The sequence below is a fragment of the Glycine max genome, chromosome 3 (assembly GCF_000004515.6).
Source record: "Glycine max cultivar Williams 82 chromosome 3, Glycine_max_v4.0, whole genome shotgun sequence".
In the NCBI taxonomy this organism is placed as follows: domain Eukaryota; kingdom Viridiplantae; phylum Streptophyta; class Magnoliopsida; order Fabales; family Fabaceae; genus Glycine; species Glycine max.
Window position 1 is genome coordinate 15,248,054 of NC_016090.4, and position 20,100 is coordinate 15,268,153.

The following is a 20,100-nucleotide window of genomic DNA, read 5'->3' on the forward strand; positions in this document are numbered from 1 at the left end:
GTGCCTAAGGGGCTGAACCCTTTTCTTCTTCACTTCCTCCCCTATTTATAGCAAAATAGGGGAGGTGGTTGCCGCCCAGCTCGCCCAGGCGAGCCAGGTTGCTTCCTCCAGAAGCAAAAGCCTTCTGGAGGAATATTCTGGAGGGCCCAAGTGGGCCTGGGTGCTATTTGCACCCCCATTTTTACTAAGTACACCCCCTCTGCTTTTTTTGGTGATTCTTTTTTCGTAAAGTTACGGAAACTTACGAATTTCGTAACGATACTTGTTTTCTTTCCGTAATGTTACGGAACCTTGCGGATTACATAATCATCCCTTTTTTGACTTACGGAATGTTACGGAACCTCACTTAATTATGCAACGATGCTTCCATTTGATTTCCGGTGTGTCACGGAAACTTACGGATTGTGCATCAATATTTTTTTTGGTTTTTCGGCATGTCCTGGAATTTCACAAATTGCCTAATGATGGATGCCAAGCACCTCACAAGGACCAAAGAAAGGTCGCATGTCATCAAGCAAAGGTCCCCGGACGAAATTAGGGTATGACAGTTGCCCCTCTTTACTTGTCTTTTATTGGAGATAAAAGGGAAGTAAAGATAAGACACTAATTTTGTTCCTCTCGATTTGACGAGAGTCGCTGGTGACCATAAAATCTCCACATGCAAATGACTTGATGTTCCCGGAATTTCACAAATTGCCTAATGATGGGTGCCAAGCACCTCACAAGGACCAAAGAAAGGTCGCATGTCATCAAGCAAAGGTCCCCGGACGAAAATTAGTGTATGACACTAATTTCGCTCCTCTCGGTTGACGAGAGTCGCGGGTGACCATGACTTGTCGTTCCCGGAATTTCACAAATTGCCTAATGATGGGTGCCAAGCACCTCACAAGGACCAAAGAAAGGTCGCATGTCATCAAGCAAAGGTCCCCGGACGAAAATTAGTGTATGACACTAATTTCGCTCCTCTCGGTTGACGAGAGTCGCGGGTGACCATGACTTGTCGTTCCCGGAATGACTTGTTGTTCCCGGAGGGGTGCCAAGCACCTCACAAGGATGTCAATCTCTGCATGCTATCAAGCGTTCTGTCTTACAGATAGCAAAAGAATGTTTATACGGATAACCACTCGGGTATTTCCGGGGGACCATTCTTTCTAGTTCTGGGGGAAGTCCCACATCCTCGTTTCCTTCATCTTCCGTTTGATTCATTTCTTGCTCGAAGTCGATAGGCGGGTCCCAGGTATTAGTACCTTCGGGGGACTAGTCATCGGATCTGCCGTTTCAGAAAAAGAAGTAAACATGCAAATGAATGAGAATGGGTAGAGACATAGGAACAGATGAAGAAAGATCCTTGCATTATAAATTCAAAAACAAAAGACACAAAGCCTTAACAAAGGAAAAACTCTAAAGCCTAGGCCCAACTATAGAGCTTTTAAAACCGTAAAGGTTTACATTATGCTCGTTGCGTAAATGCCGGGGCGTTCTTCCACTCGCCAATTTCCCAGCTGGAAATCAGGAGGGCATGGTCGTACCAAATCCAAAGTACTCGGAACATCATCTTCGCATATCGCGAACACTTGACCTTTGTCTCCCAGACCCGCGCTTATAAAGTTTCTACTTATGTGGCAGGGCAGGCTTCCTTCACTTTCTTGTCTCCAACGCGAGCTTTGACCACTGTTCTTCCTTCCCGCGATGCTTCTTTTCATGTCCGCCTGAGTGGGCTTATAGCCTAAACCATACTTCCCACGATTTCCTTGGGTATTTATCAGGCTAGTTATGCCGCCGTTGTCTTTGCCTAAACCCATCCCGGGTTCATAACCGTTCCCCAACATAACTCGGGCCATCATTACCGCTGCATCGGACAGACAAGGCTGCCCAAAGAGGGAGTCCACGGAGGAAATGCTGACCACCTCAAAAGACTGGAAAGCAGTTTCTAACGATTCTTCTACGGCTTCCACATAAGGCATGGAGGATGGGCAGCTTACCAAGATGTCTTCCTCGCCTGACACGATGACCAAGTGCCCCTCCACTACGAATTTCAGCTTTTGGTGGAGTGTAGAAGGCACAACTCCCACTGAGTGGATCCACGGGCGCCCCAACAGACAGCTGTAAGGGGGGTTAATATCCATTATTTGGAAGGTGACTTGACATGTGTGAGGGCCTATTTGTACTGGGAGATCGATCTCTCCCCTAACCTCTCGGCGAGTGCCGTCGAAGGCACGAACCACCATTGAACTTGGTTTTAAGTGGGAAGCATTGAATGGTAACTTCTCCAAAGTGCTCTTAGGCATCACGTTTAAACTGGAACCATTATCGATGAGCACCTTGGCTACGATATGGTCCATATACTTGACTGATACGTGTAAAGCCTTATTATGCCCTCTCCCCTCGGCGGGGATTTCTTCTTCGGCGAAGGCAAGATAGTTGTTGGCAGTGATATTGTTGACCAGCCCTCTGAAACCTTCTACCAAGATATCTTGGGCCACATGAGCCTCGTTCAGAACTTTTACTAGCAGAGCCCGATGAGGCTCGGAGCTCATAAGTAACTCCAACAGCGAGACCCTGGCCGGGGTTTTGTTGAGCTGTTCGATAACCTTGAATTCGCTCTGCTGAATTATTCGAAGGAACTCGCTGGCTTCCTCTAGCGACACCTCCTTTTTACCATCCTTTTTCTCCGGGGGGCCCTTTGCCGGAATATCTTTATTCGAAGCGTGGGGTGCTTCGCCATCTTGTTCCTCCACCACTTTTCCTTTTCCCTTGACGTCCGCGGGTTGGACTGGTAGGTCCGGAGGCGCGAACACACGGCCACTACGGGTCACACCACTCAGTCCCGTGATATTTGTTACTTTAGCTGACAGCGAGCTGACGTCAGTGGCTTCTTCTTCCTTCTCCCTCGGAGGTGTATATCTCCACGGGACCGCGTGGCTATTTTGGTACAGGAAAGGAACAGGTTTGGCTACTAAGGGGTGTCCAGGCTTTTGCGAAGCCGCGCTTTTAGTGAAGTATATCACCAAGGGTTTGGGCTTCGCAATACCGCTCCCCTCCGTAGATTGCATGCATATATGCTGCTCTTCTTTTCCTTCAATGCCGACTTCCAGTCGACCTTGATCTATCATTCGCTGTAACAATTCCTCTACTCCCAAACACGTCTCCATGTCATGCAGCTCGCCGGAGTGTAGCAGACAGGAATCCTCCTTACACCCACTATGGGGAATCACACCTCCTTTTTGTAGGGCCTCAAAGATAAACCTCCTAGGGGTTGCCACATCCCTTAAAGGTTTAGACCTGTGCGGCCTATCGGACTCAACTGCATTAACCGCTCCCCCTCCATGATTGGCGAGCGGGTTGGTTCTCACATTGGGCCGATCCTCTTGGAAAGTCAGCCATCCAGCATCCATTAAATGTTGGACCTTGTATTTAAGGGCCAAGCATTTTTCAACGGAATGCCCTGGGACACCCCCATGGTACTTGCAGGTCGCGTTAGGGTCATACCACTTCGGGAAAAGCGGTTCGAGAACCCTTCCGGGAGTTACCACGGCCAAATGATTGGCGATGAGGGATGGCAAAAGATCTTCGTACGTCATTGGGAGTGGGGTGAATTCCGGAAATGGCCTCGGAGGGAAGTTCCTTGTCGTGTTGGAATTACCAGCCGGTCGAGTCGTGTTCGGAGTTGGGACTTGGGGAGCTTCCCTCTGGGTGGGTGCCTTAGGCTGCACGGGTGTTGAACTAGAGGCGTTCCCAGTATGAGTCGAGAAGCTTGGGTGATGTTGCGCGTACTGATGGGTACCATGAGGTGTTTGCTGGGGTTTGACCCACGCGGGTGTTGAAGAGACGGCATGGGTATCTCCTTCCTTCCTTTTTGCCCCTGTTGCCCCGATTCTTTTGGCATTCGCATTTGCGGAGGAAACGTAATCAAACTTTCCTCTTTTCAATCCTACCTCGATTCTTTCCCCGGCGAACACTAGATCCGCAAAGCTGGACGGCATGTAACCTACTAGCTTCTCATAGTAGAACACTGGCAGAGTGTCTACCATCATGGTAATCATCTCTCTCTCAACCATGGGAGGAGCTACTTGTGCCGCCAAATCCCTCCATCGCTGCGCATATTCTTTAAAGGTTTCACCCTCTTTCTTGAACATATTCTGCAGTTGAGTACGGTCAGGAGCCATATCAGAATTGTACTGATACTGCCTTAGGAAGGCAGTAATCAGATCCTTCCAAGTACGGATACGGGAAGCTTCCAAATTAGTGTACCACACTACCGCGGCTCCGGCCAAGCTATCTTGAAAGAAGTGTATTAATAGCTTTTCATCTTTAGAATGGGCGCCCATCTTACGGCAGTACATCTTGAGATGATTTTTGGGACAAGTCGTCCCTTTATACTTGTCAAAGTCCGGCACTTTGAACTTCGGGGGAATAACAACATCGGGTACTAAGCAAAGATCCGTCATGTCTGCGAACGGATAATCCCCAAATCCTTCCACGGCCCTCAATGTTTCCTCAAGGAGATCGAGCTTCCTCCTTTCTTCAGTTGCCGGAGGCGGCCCTTCCGTGGACAAAACTATTGGTGGTGCCGCGATGTTGGGTTGAGGCAACGTGCCTGGTGCCGGCCCTTCGGGGATCAGGGGATAGAACTCGACATCCCTTCGAGCATAGTCTTGAGGGTCTTTGTGGACTTCGTCGGGCTACTGAGGAGGCTCTCCTTCAACGACGGGAGAAGCAATGTGGCCCGCATCTTCTTGCAAGACGGGTGGTGAATAGTTGGGCGGCAATCCATAAGGGTAAGCCGCTCGATTGTATCCCAGGTGAGGGCTGCCATCATGCCCCAGTGTGTCCCTTCCCCGTCCTACTATGTTTGAGGGAGGATGGTGCACAGTTGCCAAGAGAGTCGGGTCTGCTTCGGCAGCCGAACTGACAGCGGCGGCGGTGGCCGCGTTCTTCTCTATGAGCTACTTCATACTTAACATGGCCTCCATCATGGAGGCCATTTGTTCTTTCAGAGCCGACATGTCGGCTTTCATCTGTTCCTGCGTCTCCTCTTGATCACCCATCGTTCTAGATTTGGATCTGGTGCGATAGGGATACCTTGCGGCGCGTTTAGTTATGGTGTTTTTCCCCAAAAAACCAAACGTGAGGAGTGGGTAAAGAAAGAAAATGCATGCTAGAGATGAAATGTAGGAGTGATTTGCACAAGCTTTTTGGAGTAGAAACATGGGACCAACTCATTTTATTTCAAAAAGGAAGTCGTATCTAGTCAAGGTTTGAGAGACCATACAAGTTTCCTAACGATTTCTAATTATGTGGGCCATTAAGTCTATCATATGCTGACAATAGCTGAGAAGCCCATGAATCTCTTCGGGGGCGGAGTAGGTGTCTGCCATCGCCTTGGCCTTGGCTAACAAGCGGGGAAGTTCTTGACTCCCGTTCAAGGTAAAAGCAAACCGATCCATCCACATGGTTGCCTCTTGGTGTAAAGAGTCGATCACCCTTCCTCTAGCCTCTTTTTCCGCGTATACTTGAGCATACTCGTCCGCGATTCTATGCTCGTGGGCCGTGGCTAGACCTAACTCTTCTTGGTACTTGGCGATGATAGCTAGCATGTTGGTCTCCGTCTCGCATAAACGCTGAGACAAGCTTCTTTTGGACCTTGAACAAGCAATTAACTCCTCTTTCAGAACCATGCTATATGCTCGTGACTGGTCCCTTTCTTCCCTTCGCAACTTGAGTTCGCTATTGCTACCCCATAGAGCTCCGCGAAATTTATTCCGGCCATACTCTTCCTTGCGAGCCCTCTTGGTCTCTTGTTCAAGGGCTCTTGCGGTAATCGCATTCTCTTCCCGTAACCCGGCACACTCCTTCCGAACGTGTGTAGCGGCCAACTTGAACTTCTCCTTGGCAAGTTTCGCCTTTCCTAACTCGCTTTTGAGAGCTTGGACTTCTTCGTCCTCTTCCGGTGCTTCAAAACTCTCTTCACTGACGACTTTTAACTTGGGGAGCCAATCTAAACCTCGTATATGAACTTTCAGCCATTCGTGGTACCCACCAATGATGCCATTACGAATGCCTCTAAGTTCTTGATCTTTCCTTAACGGGGTTTCCCATGCCTTATGGATTCTTTGTATAGACTTGGAATTTTGTGCGCCGAAATCCCTCACAAGGAAATGAGACATGCTTTCTTCTGTCGGTGCTCCCCTCATGGGGTACCCTAGTTGTCTTATAGCGAGCGCGGGATTGTAGTTAATACAACCCCTCGTTCCTACCAGCGGAATGTTTGGGTATCCTCCACATGAGAAAAGGACTCCTTCTTTTCCTTCCTTCCATCGGGGGAACCAACTGATTGTTCTACCTCCTATCCCGGCCAAAAGCTGGTCCCAATCTATTCTCCTCTTTTCAGTACACGAGCGATGGCTCAGGAGCAGACATGGATGTCTTGTGTCTTGTTGGAACAAGTGCGAAACCAACCAAACACAGAGGGCGGGCAAGCAACAGATGATCCGTGCGCTACTCTTTTCGCACCTTCGGTCAAATGTGTCAAATAGATCTGCCAAGACAGCTACCACCGGACTTTCCTTGCTATGGTGGTAGGCAAGGAAAGCGTCGATTGCTGCTAGGTCCACCAAACCATCCACGTTTGGAAAGAGGACGACCCCAAAAATTAGCAAAGCTAACACATCCATAAACGGGACCCAATCTCCTTGATCGGCCATACCTCTCGCCTTGTCTTCTAGGTACCTCCGTGGTAGGCCCGCCATGCCGTTCCGAGTCTGTTTTATGCTGTCCAAACCTCTTGCTGAATCCTTGACCACAGTTGCAATTCTGCTCAAAGAGGGGAGACACCCGGATGAAAGATATGGTTTTCTTCCCCCGAGAGGACATCCTAGAATTTCCTCAAATTCTTCAATGGTTGGTACTAATTGGAAGTCTCCGAATGTGAAGCATCTCAAAGGCTGGTCGTAGTATTGGGTGAGTGATGCAATGGCTTCTATGGATACCTCTGCTAAGGTCAACTCTAAGATCTTTCCGTAAGTCTTGCGGAAGGCTTGCATTTGGAGAGGTTCCATCAACCGCCCTAATTCCTTGATGCTGGTGGTATCTAGGCTTTTAACCTTGACTTGGTAAAACCTCTTGCCGGTTTGATTTGTCCCCATGCTTACTAAAGTGAGACAAAAAGCTGGTGCAAATCAAAACTCTGATATCTCATGGGTGGAATGGATGAATGCATGAAGGAATGCATATAACACAGATGCAATCTAGGAATGCGGGGGTCCGGGGAATTTGTCCCCTTCCTAGATACGACGCCTAGGGGTAGCAAAATGCCCCAACGTACGTTTTTAAGAAGGCGACACGGACCCTCCGTTGGTTTGTTTACAGAAGGGATCAAGACAGAACCCATATGCGATGCCCATGCAAAAGACACAATGCGGGAATGTACACAGTATGACAATATTCACTGAACATAAGCAAAAGGGTATATGGTACTTATGCATGGCAGTTGTGAAAAATGGCACGCAGCGTATTCGCTCCGTGCCCCTATTTAAGGGACCTATAAGGGAGAGAACTAACTAGGCATTTTAGTGATAACCCCCCAAGGTAGTCATATCTCTTTTGATAGTTTCTAGAGGTATTATCCTTTTCGAAGAACATATTGTAGCAGTAGGGACTACTAGCAACAATAAGTTTTCAAAGAAAAAAAGCTCTAGATGAGGGTTCACTGTAATCAAGCAAGTCAGAGACCTAGCATGATCACAGATTCACCTCCACTCCTTATGTTCCCACGAACCCGGGTATAGGGCCCTTTTTCACTCACAGTGTGTGCAAATAGTGTTGGTGTTTGTGTGCATCAAATGAATAAATATTTACCTCATGCATACATTTTAAAGCGCACTAAAAGCAATACAGAGCTTATACACATAAGAATATAATGAAGGAAAACTAACAAAGGGATACGTCATGGTAAAACATTGCACAAGATTAAATGCCCTAACTCTCTAAAAACAGTCCCCAGTGGAGTCACCAACTGTCGCAACCTACCCTTCGGCGGGAGGGCGACGCGTGACTCGCGGGATGCGTGTTCCACGAAAGGAATACGCGCGGAGTCGCCACCAACGTTTATTTGAGGAAAACGTCGGAAAAACCGGAAAAGACGCGATCTACAAACTTTTAAGTGAAAGGTTCGGGAGTTGTATTTACGCACGGGGAAGGTATTAGCACCCCACACGTCCGTCCCAAGGGACGGCAGCCTTTAATCGAATGTGCAAACATTACTTTGATTTTTTTTATGTTCCCTTTTTATGTCTCTATATCCTTTATACCCTTTTTATATTTTTCTCTTTTTGTGGTCGACAAGGGTGTTTCCCTTTGCTCCTACGTATTCCTCAATTTGCGATGAGGAAATCAGACCTACGTAGTTCTTTCTTATCAAGTGATTTTTTTTTACTTAAAAGGTGATCATTTTAAGGCGTTGGACCTTGAAAATGATCCATTTTACTTAGTGAGAAATTGAAATGATAAACTTCAAAAACCTATTTTTATGGACGAGCTTGACTAGGCGAGTTGATTTTAGCCTTAATTTCACTTTAGTTATTAGTCAATTCAATTAAGAATGAGAAATCCCAAAGAGAAAACGTCCGATTGATTTTCCGCTTTATTTTACTAAAAGACGTTTTTTTTTTATTATTATATTATCATTTTACCCTTTTTTTTTTATTTCCAACGTGGTTACGGCACGACCGAACGGTCGGAATTCATTTTAACCGAAGTTAACGGATAATACAATTCAAACGATCGGTGGAAATTTATTTTATTTTTAGGTTAAGCGAGAAATGACTTAAGTAAAATGGCTTAAGCACGTCAAGAGGGGGTATAAAAAGTAAACAAAACGAGAATAAAAATGCACGAAACACAATGTGGACCACTACGGGTACATAGAATGAATCGAAAAGCTTGGTTCGAGGTACTTACCCGTTGAAGATCGAAGAACGATGAAGAACGAATGAAGAACGTCGAAGAACGGTCGAAACCTTCGCGAAATTCTTCACGGAAAATGTTATGGAAACGTTTCAGAAGCGCCTCGGCTTAGATTTTCTTCACGGAAACAATTTTTCCAAGCAAATTTGAAAGAGAGAGAAGTGCCTAAGGGGCTGAACCCTTTTCTTCTTCACTTCCTCCCCTATTTATAGCAAAATAGGGGAGTTGGTTGCCGCCCAGCTCGCCCAGGCGAGCCAGGTTGCTTCAGGCGAGCCAGGTTGCTTCCTCCAGAAGCAACAGCCTTCTGGAGGAATATTGGTGCTATTTGCACCCCAATTTTTACTAAGTACACCCCCTCTGCTTTTTTTTGGTGATTCTTTTTTCGTAAAGTTACGGAAACTTACGAATTTCGTAATGATACTTGTTTTCTTTCCGTAATGTTACGGAACCTTGCGGATTACATAATCATCCCCTTTTTGACTTACGGAATGTTACGGAACCTCACTTAATTATGCAACGATGCTTCCATTTGATTTCCGGTGTGTCACGAAAACTTACGGATTGTGCATCAATATTTTTTTTGGTTTTTCGGCATGTCCTGGAATTTCACAAATTGCCTAATGATGGATGCCAAGCACCTCACAAGGACCAAAGAAAGGTCGCATGTCATCAAGCAAAGGTCCCCGGACGAAATTAGGGTATGACAGGAGGAAAACAGAGTAATTCTCGATCAATGAAAGAAAGGGAATGGAAAATCTTCAGACCAGATAAATTTTCGACAAAAATAAGTGACTGTCGGCAAAGGAAAAGCCATTTTTGGTGTCTCTTCCTTTCGAATTGCCATTCAAAGTCATTCTCGACTGGTGATATCCCACCCCACATGAACAAAGAGGAAAAGACCTAAACACCCAGCTTCCTCTCCAAAAAACACTACCCTCGAGAAAATCCTATTGGTCTGTGATCGTACGTTTGATCTTTGATTCGATAGGAAGTCGTGTGCAAAATAGAGTCATGGTGCAGTTATGGTTTGGGAATAGGATAAAACACTTGCCTTGTGAGTTTTATACACTATGAGTGATTTATTTTCAGCTTAGCCCGATGTTTCCCCTGCATGTTCATTTAAAAGCTAAAAGTTGACGTCCTGCCCTTCATTCTCGGTTACAAGGAAGATTACCCTTGGCACAAGTATATTGTTTCTCTAAGATATGGTGCTCTCGCGAATGATTTATTTTTCTTTACAAAAAGCATGTTTGCCTTTCAAGTGGAAAAACCCGGTGGACCTTTCGGTCCCGCCAACCACCTTTTTCGGAGCCCCATGAATGTTATTGCCTAGCACTGTTCATCTGTCCTCCACCTTCGAGTTTGGAGCTATGCTTCATGATTGCCTAAGTGCGGACCCTCAAGGCAATCCTCCATTCTCCCCCTTTTTTCGGAGCCCCATGAATGTTATTGCCTAGCGCTGTTCATGTGTCCTCCACCTTCGAGTTTGGAGCTATGTTTCATGATTGCCTAAGTGCGGACCCTCAAGGCAATCCTTCATTCTCCCCCTTTTTCGAAGCCCCATGAATGTTATTGCCTAGCGCTGTTCATGTGTCCTCCACCTTCGAGTTTGGAGCTATGTTTCATGATTGCCTAAGTGCGGACCCTCAAGGCAATCCTCCATTCTCCCCCTTTTTTCGGAGCCCCATGAATGTTATTGCTTAGCGCTGTTCATGTGTCCTCCACCTTCGAGTTTGGAGTTATGTTTCATGATTGCCTAAGTGCGGACCCTCAAGGCAATCCTCCATTCTCCCCCTTTTTCGGAGCCCCATGAATGTTATTGCCTAGCACTGTTCATGTGTCCTCCACCTTCGAGTTTGGAGCTGTGTTTCATGATTGCCTAAGTGCGGACCCTCAAGGCAATCCTCCATTCTCCCCCTTTTTCGGAGCCCCATGAATGTTATTGCCTAGCGTTGTTCATGTGTCCTCCACCTTCGAGTTTGGAGCTATGTTTCATGATTGCCTAAGTGCGGACCTTGAAGGCAATCCTCCATTCTCCCCCTTTTTTCGGAGCCCCATGAATGTCATTGTCTAGCACTGTTCATGTGTCCTCCACCTTCGAGTTTGGAGCTATGCTTCATGATTGCCTAAGTGCGGACCCTCAAGGCAATCCTCCATTCTCCCCCTTTTTTCGGAGCCCCATGAATGTCATTGCCTAGCGCTGTTCATGTGTCCTCCACCTTCGAGTTTGGAGTTATGCTTCATGATTGCCTAAGTGTGGACCCTCAAGGCAATCCTCCATTCTCCACCTTTTTCGGAGCCCCATGAATGTTATTGCCTAGCGCTGTTCATGTGTCCTCCATTATCAAGCGCGGAGCCTCTAGTGATTGGGAAATATGTTCTTCTGTTGTTTTCCGGATCGGTTCCTTCGCCAAACATGTGTATATGTGTATATGTATATTATATTCGTTGTTCTTGTTGTTGTTTGTATTTTGTTTTGTGTTGTACAGCAAAAAAGAAGGAGTAGAGACGAGAATCATCATCACGGAAAGGGCAGGATGGACGAAATCAGTGTCTTATCTTTGATTTCCTCTTATCTCCGATGAGAGGTAAGTAAACAGGGGCAACTGTCACACCCTAATTTCGTCCGGGGATTATAATTTGATGATATACAACCATTGATTGGCCGCTTCGAGATATTTGGCACCCTTGGTTGCACAATATGTGAAGTCCCGAGACGTGCCGAAAATCAAAAGGAAGCAGGCTTACGCGATCCGTGAAAATTCCGTGATGTGACGGAAATCGAAAGGAGGAATTTTTCGCAATCCGTGAGTTTTCGTAACTTCTTCGAAAACTAAAAAAGAGTAAATACATAATCCGTAAGGAAAATAAGTATCGTTATGAAATTCGTAAACTTTCGTAACGTTACGGAAAAAGAATTACCAAAAAAGGTAAAGGGGGGTGCATTTAGTAAAAGGGGGGTACAAATAGCAATCAGGCCCACTTGGGCCTTCCAGATTCTTCCTCCAAAAGGTTGTTGCTTCTGGAGGAAGCAACCTTGCTCGCCTGGGCGAGCTGGGTGACAAGCTCCTCCCCTATTTTGCTATAAATAGGGGGAGGAGTGAAGGGAGAAAGGGTTCAGCCTTCTTGGCACTTCTCATTCTCTCGAAATTGCTGAGGAAAATGATTTCCGTGAAGAAAATTCAAGCCGAGGCGCTTCCGTAACGTTTCCATGAATAATTACGCGAAGATTCTCGACCGTTCTTCAACATTCATCGTTCGTTCTTCGTTTTCTTCAGTCTTCAACGGGTAAGTACCTCGAATCGAGCTTTTCAATTCATTCTATGTACCCGTGGTGGTCCACATTTTGTTTCATGTATTTTTATTCTCATTTTCATTCGCTTTTTATACCCCCTTTTGACGTGCTTAAGTCATTTATTTAAGTCATTTCTCACCTAATCTAAAAATAAAATAAATTTCCACCGATCATTTGAATTGTATCATCCGTTAATTTCGGTTAAAATGAATTCTGACCGTTCGGTCGTGCCGTAACCACGTTGGAAATCAAAAAAGAGGTAAAATAATAATATAATAATCAAAAAATACCTTTTAGTAAAATAAAGCGAAAAATCAATCGGACGTTTTCTCTTTGGGATTTCTCATTCTTAATTGAATTGACTAATAACTAAAGTGAAACTAAGGCTAAAATCAACTCGCCTAGTTAAGCTCGTCGACAAAAAATAGGGTTTTGAAAGTTTATCATTTCAATTTCCTACCAAGTAAAATGGATCATTTTTAAGGTCCAACGCCTTAAAATGATCACCTTTCAAGTAAAAAGAATCACTTGATTCACGCATAAGAAAGAACTACGTAGGTCTGATTTCCTCTTCGATGGAGGGTACGTAGGAGCAAAAGCCCCGCTTTTGTCGACCTCAAAAAATAAAAAGAAATAAAAGTTAAGGTAACACAATTTCCACGATTCTAAAAAATAGGTTGTTGTCCTTTGAGACAAACGTGAGAGGTGCTAATACCTTCCTCAAGCGTAAATACAACTCCCGAACTTAGAATTTTCATTTTGACCGGTTTCCTTCGGTTTTTCCGACGTTTTCCACAAATAAACGTTGGTGGCGACTCCGCGCATCTTTCCTCCTTTGGAAAGCGCACCCGTGAGCCTCGCCTTCGCTCGCCCGCAAAAGGGCACGTTGCGACAACTATATATATGTGACTTCATTTATCTCTACCTGTTTAGAAATGTGAGAACTCACTTCCTATGTGTTGTTTGTGTTTGGATCCTGTGATGATCTCAAACCTTGTGTTCGTGGGAGAAGATGACTAGGTGGATGACTTTAAAGAACCTCATGCTATAGGACGCTGGAACATAATGCTCTAATAAGATGTGACATTGGGGCACAGGTTTCTATTTCAATTGCATGAAGTTCCAAACATGTTATTTTGCTTTATTTTATTTCGTTGCTTAACTTGAGTTCTTTTGTAAACTTGGATGGCCTTGTTCTGAGCTGGAGATGTTTTTAATAAGTTTTATTTGGTAACAGTGAAGAGAATGTGACCCTTTTACCCATGTGAATTTATTTACGTGATTTGAATAGAATTGATTTAATTAAATTCAGCATTTTACATGTATGTCGGGGGTAAAGGGTTTAATAACCAAACTTTATCTATGCTGCATCAAACTTTGTAGTTGGTCACTTCTGGCTAAATTCATATTTGGGAAGATCAGATAAGGAAAGACATATTTGGAAGGTAATGTGGTGCGCAATAATTTTTCACATTTGGAAAGAAAGGAACAACTGCATTTTTAGTCAACAATTTATGGATTGGAAGCTTTTGGTCCAGGATATTATGTTTTTAGTTTGGTTTTGAGCTCTTTATCATCTTTGTTTAAATTCTCATACGTGCAGTGGTGTAGTAATATTCAAGCATGCTTGCTTTCGTGCAAGGGAGAGGATAATGGATTGGATAAGTTGAATGTATAGGATCGGTATAATTTAGGGTGGGATGACTTTGTTTTGGAGTTGCATGTGTTGGGTAGGAGGGTGAAATGACTGAACTTTTGTTATAGTTCTTAGGTTAACTCATATTTACACAAGTTGTTAATATTGGTTATAACCTAGTGCTTAGAGGTGGCCTCCTGCAGGATACTTGTATTTAGGTACCTCTAGTACCATGCCTTATTAATATATTATACTTATTTGCTTATTTAATAAAAATAAAAAATAAAAGAAGATAATATTATTTTAATTTTTTAATATACTAACCATATAATATTAAATAAAATAACATTATATATTGACAATAGTAATAATTATTCATTAATATATTTTCACTATACAATTGTTTTATTAAAAAAATGGTTCAACTTTGCGTTATCTAGTCATGAATTCAAAACTAATTCATTTAAAACCTTGAAATTGGCGATAACTTCATGTTCTCACATCACTATCATGAGTCTCATTTTTTAAGGAAAAAGGGCAAGCAAAGTAGGCAACTTTTTATCCTTGAAATTAGTCATGATGTAAAAAGTGAAAAAGTATCGTCGAATACTTACAAGCATAGTAATTAAACTCGTCTCGGATTGTCTAGTTGACCCATTGACTTGGGAACTAGGAAACCAACCAATTCGAGTCACATGTTGAAACAGTTTTGCATATGATCCGGTTTGACTCGACACGACCTAGTTGACTAAGCGAGTCAAGCATTTTTAAGGTTTTTTTTACAGTTGAACATCACTCATATTAGAAAAATAAATTTATACCTTACACTTGAGTTGTTTATATACTTATATGTTTTACCAAACATAACCACATCTTGAAATTTGAGACGATAAAATTGCTACCATTTTCAATTTTCTTTCACTAATTTTTGTGCGTATTAGATTATGTTTGTTATTGTACAACAATAATATATATATATATATATATATATATATATATATATATTAAATCCTAACTTTAGGTAGTTTATATATACTTTCTAAAAAAATATTTTGCATTCTCAAATTTTAAACAAGTTCATAGCTATGCTTCTAAATATGTTGAATTTTATAAAACTTTAAATCTTAAATGTACAATTTTACATGTTATTAATTTTTTATTATAGACCGAGTCATGTGGGACAACTAATGACTCAATGGGTAGACTCCTGACCCAGTGACCTAATACCTTGACTGAGTCAATGATTGGGCCAAGTCTGATAATACTGCTTACAAGTTACATACTACAATGTACTTTTATAGTTTTTTATATCTATTCAAAAGACGTATATAGCCTATAATGTCTATAAAGGATAGAGAGATTTCATTGAAACCCATCACTCTTTGTGTGAGTCTAGCTACAAAGAAACCCATTTTTTATTATTATAATTAAACTACATCAATTATCAGAAACACCCATTCATCATACTCCAACAATATGATGAGCCAAGATTCCATGGCAGCCACTTACAAGCTTTCTCACCCCAATACCATCTTCATCTTCCTCGTTCCTCCCTAGTGGTCATCATCCCGACTCACAACTCATAGGCTTTCTCACTCCCTCGTTTTATCTCATTAGGTTGTTACTAGCGCATGAGAGTGTCACTGTCACAAGGAAGCCTTTCTCATAGTCTATCGGTGCCACTGATTCATCTTCTTCTAACAACTATTTCACTAGTTCACATGTTTAACACAAGTTTTTCTGGTTTCTATCCGGTTCTTTAACAAGGTGGTTTTATGGTTCATTTGGACCGGCCATCAAGGTGATTCACAGTTGAACCGGCTAGTCCGATCCGATTTTGATAACCTTGAAAATTATGCTAATTGTTATGAGTTTCTCTGAATTTTCATTATTTTTGAGATTTTTTTGTATAGTTTTTCTTTGAAATTCAACATATAAATTTATTACCAGCACTAGTATCAACTTGATGGCACCAACCTTACCAAGTTGGTCGATTAAATTTGCCCTTATCATATTTCCCTCATAATTGAGAATGTCCCATAGGTCACTTGCATTGGAACAACCTAATGGTTTTTCTTGCCTGTTGAACTTCAAGTGTGAAAGTGAAGTTCCATATTGGGTAGAAATGGACAAGTTAAGTAACATATATGTGAAAAAGACCCACAAACCTAATGTCTTAAGGTTTGGGATTGAAGGTGTTGTCAAGTTCCCTTGTGTAGTGTGCTTGTGGACTATTGATGAAGATCTTCTTAGAGTTTAAACTCATCGGTTTTCCAACAATTTGTATCATCAAGAGAATATTGGAAGTAATGGTTAAGCTCTAATGACCTAACAACAAAAAGCAAAATGGCAGCCACAGCTAAGCTCTAAGGGCCACCATTTAATACTCGTGGATTGAAAAAGCTTCCACTTGAGGGGGAGCTACCATGTAGAAGAAACTAACACTTGAAGGAAGATTGTTAGAGTTCAAGTGTGGAGGTGAAGTCACTATTAGGTATAAATTGACAAGTTGAGTAACATAAGTGAGAAACACCTAAAAACCTAATGCCTTTGGCCTTATTCAAGGTGGTTTCTAGTTACTAGTTTTATGTTTTAAAATGAAATTTCAAAACGGAAAAGTGTTCGAAAAAATGGGACTGAGTTGGTTTTTTTACATCTTTTCAAAACAATAACCATAAAAATTGGTTTATTGATTATCAATTTGTTTTTACACTCTTACACTTCTTCCTTCACGTCTCTTCACCTCCACTGCACTTTGTCGCCTTCCATTTCTTGACGTTGGTCATCCACCAACGGTGGCAGCATTGGACCTTAGGCCACCACCAACGCGACGGTGTCATTGGACATTGTAACTTCGCATGCATCTTCATCGCCCACCACCATCGCAATACCACTAGCCTTCTCGTTACTAGATCCAATCACCAAAACCACCATCGTGCCACTGTAATGACCCGTCTTGTCGCTACAATCACTTACTATAAAATGTGACATTTCAACTTTTAAGTGAAAACTCCATTAATTTGATTGTGAAAACGATGGTAAATTTTTTGTGATGTACATTCATCCAACAACTCACAAACACGTGAACAAATACATATATATATATATATATATATATATATATATATATATATTACACCACTACTCATCTTTCAAATGTCAGAACATAATTCAGACAATCAAAAAGATTCAAGGAACCAACTAAGGAAGAGTTCATAACAAAACACAACTCTCCCCCAAAATAAATTCCAACGTTATCACATCGGCTGCGCGGCTCCAACAAAAGACTTCCCTCCAAGTCACCTACTGCTGCTCATCTACTCCCACGAACGAAAGTTCAAGATCATTACAAGCACCAATCACACGGTACAAAAATTGCAAAGTTGAGTTTATTATAAAAGATCAACAAACACCAAAAGACAATGATTAATAAGAAAACAATAACAGTGACCAAAATCATTCTTAATAACCCATCAGTTCAACGTTCACTTAACAAACTAGTCATCAACTTTACCATAATTCAAATCATATATGATTAGAATGATGCATGCACTTGACTCAACTCTAAAATGCAATGTGATGCCATTTATCCAGAAATAGCCAAAGCGTGTCCACATGACACTCTCACTTAGGAAAACTAGGCAGCAAGTTTCGAGGTCACCTTGTCGTGCACAGGCAACTCCCCCCCCCCCATGGTGATCAACCTGAGTCTCAAGGAAGTTCCAAACCGAGTGACACATCCCCAAGTACAAGTATTTTTCCTCATGAAAAACTATGAGTACTTATTGACAAAGTTTGTACTATTTCCATGCAATATGAAGTATGAATCATGAGCATCATCAATGCACTGACCATGGATAATTAAAGATTCTAAGCCATCCCCTTCTTTCTCTAGGAATGCTTAAAACTCTTTAAAACACTCTATTTCTGTAACGACCCGCCTCGTCGCTATGATATCACCACTCTAAATCGCGAGATTTTCAATTTTTTTTATATGAAAACTCTATCAATTTGCTTATGAAAAATTAAAGTAAATTTTAATTTCATGATATATATTCCCAAACAACGCACCATTACTTAAATGAACACACACACACACACACACACACACACACACATATATATATAGTAACTCAGTACACATCATTCACATAATGGAAAGTAAATTTGTTCATACATATACCTAAATCTGTGATTTACATCCTCAATTCAAAAAAAAGAATTATGTAACCAACTACAGAGGAGTTGATTAACAAAATACAACTCTCTACCAAAATAATCCCAACGTCATCATGTTGGCTCGACAGCTCCACAAAAGAATCTCACTTCTCCTACTCTACTGTTGTCATTCTGCTCCTACGAACAAAGGTTCGTGATCATCACAGGTACTAACCACACGGTACAAAAATTGCGAGGGGTGAGTTTATTATAAAAGAAATTAATACAAAAATCAAATAACCACAATTAGTAAGAAACATTAACAAATATCACAAGCTTACACTAACATTCAGTAGTCCAACACACACTCAACAAATAGTCATGATCAATCCATAGTTCCAATCAATCATGCTTAGTATGATGCATGCACCTGACCTCAACTCTCAAATGCAATGTAGTATCATCCCTAAGGAAATAGCCTAAGCGTGTTCACATGACACTCTCACTTAGGAAAACTAGGCAGTAAGTGTCGAGGTCACCCTGTCGTGCATAGGCAACTCCCCCCCCCCAGGGTGATCAGCCTGAGTCTCAAGGGAGTTCCAAACCGAGTGACATGCCCCTAAGTACAAGTATTCCTCCTCATGAGAAACTACAAGTACTTACTGACAAAGTTTATACTATTTCCATGTCATATGAAGTATGAAACATGGGGCACCATCAATGCACTGACCGTGGATAATTAAAGATTCTGAACCATCTCCCTCTAGAGAAGCTTAAAATTCTTTAACCACTCTATTTCCCCCACCAGGGATATCCAACAAGGTCACTGCACCCCCCATGTACATACACAACATACATCATCACAATGACATTTTCAACATCATCAACATCTCACCTCAATATCATTATCTACATCAACATTGCCTCATCTCATTTTCAATGCATTATCAACAACATCAACATCATACCATATTAACATAATCATCAATAACAACATCAACTCATATCATTATAATCATCAATGACAACATCATCTCACATCAATTAATATCCTTAATAATAGTATCATTAGTAAGTTGCATTCCGCATATACATCCATGTATAGTTCATGCCTGAGGTTCACACTCCCTAGGTCTCCAGACCATAAGTCTAATAGAAATAATAATGTTATTCATCAATAATAGATATATCAAATCCCATTAGTCAAAAACATTATTTTCTTGAAAACCAGCATGTAACAGGGACAGGTATACATCCCCACAGTTAGGTTCCCTGACCCCAACTATGGTGTTAAAAACTGTAAATGATAATAAATTCCCTTTACCTATTGTGAGCTCTATGTCAGTTTCTCTTTGCGTCACTCAGAGACCTCTCTCATTCACGTTCGTCAGTCCAAATACAAGGTTCTATATACCAAATTGAAGGAAATTTAGTATAGATTTCAGAAACAAGGTTAATGATAACATTCGGGGTCAAATACCCCTGTGAAAACATAAAGGGTTGAGGGGTATTTCGGATTCTACTAAAAAAATACATCATTTTAAAATTCCGATCATGCCAATGTGACCGGGGTTCAATGAAGGTCACGAAAATAACATCAATGTTATAAAAATATAACTTTTACAATGTCTCATTTTCAAGGGGTTTTCAAAGGAAGTGTAAAAATATCCAATAATGGTTCCCAAGTCAGAAGAGATGCAAAGATAGGCTCAAACTAACAAGGAGAGGGCTTAGGATCACGGTTACCTCGAAGAAACTGTGAAGGAAGGATTGGAGGCTTTGTTCTCTACCGAATCCTCGAGTTGAGTTTCGAAGATTCTGCTCCAATTAAAATATTCTTCTCCGTGCGGTGATCCGACGACAAGCAAAGGCGGCTTGTGGCGGTCATCGGTGGCCAGTGGTGGTGAAGGAGGAGCTTGGGGTGTTGGGGGAGGGTTTAAGGGAAGAGAAGGAGGAAGAAAATGGCTCTTTTACGTTGTTGGGCGTATTTGTAGCCTGCAACACTCGCCCCTCCAGAAAAAATTTGAAGACGATCCAACGGTTAACG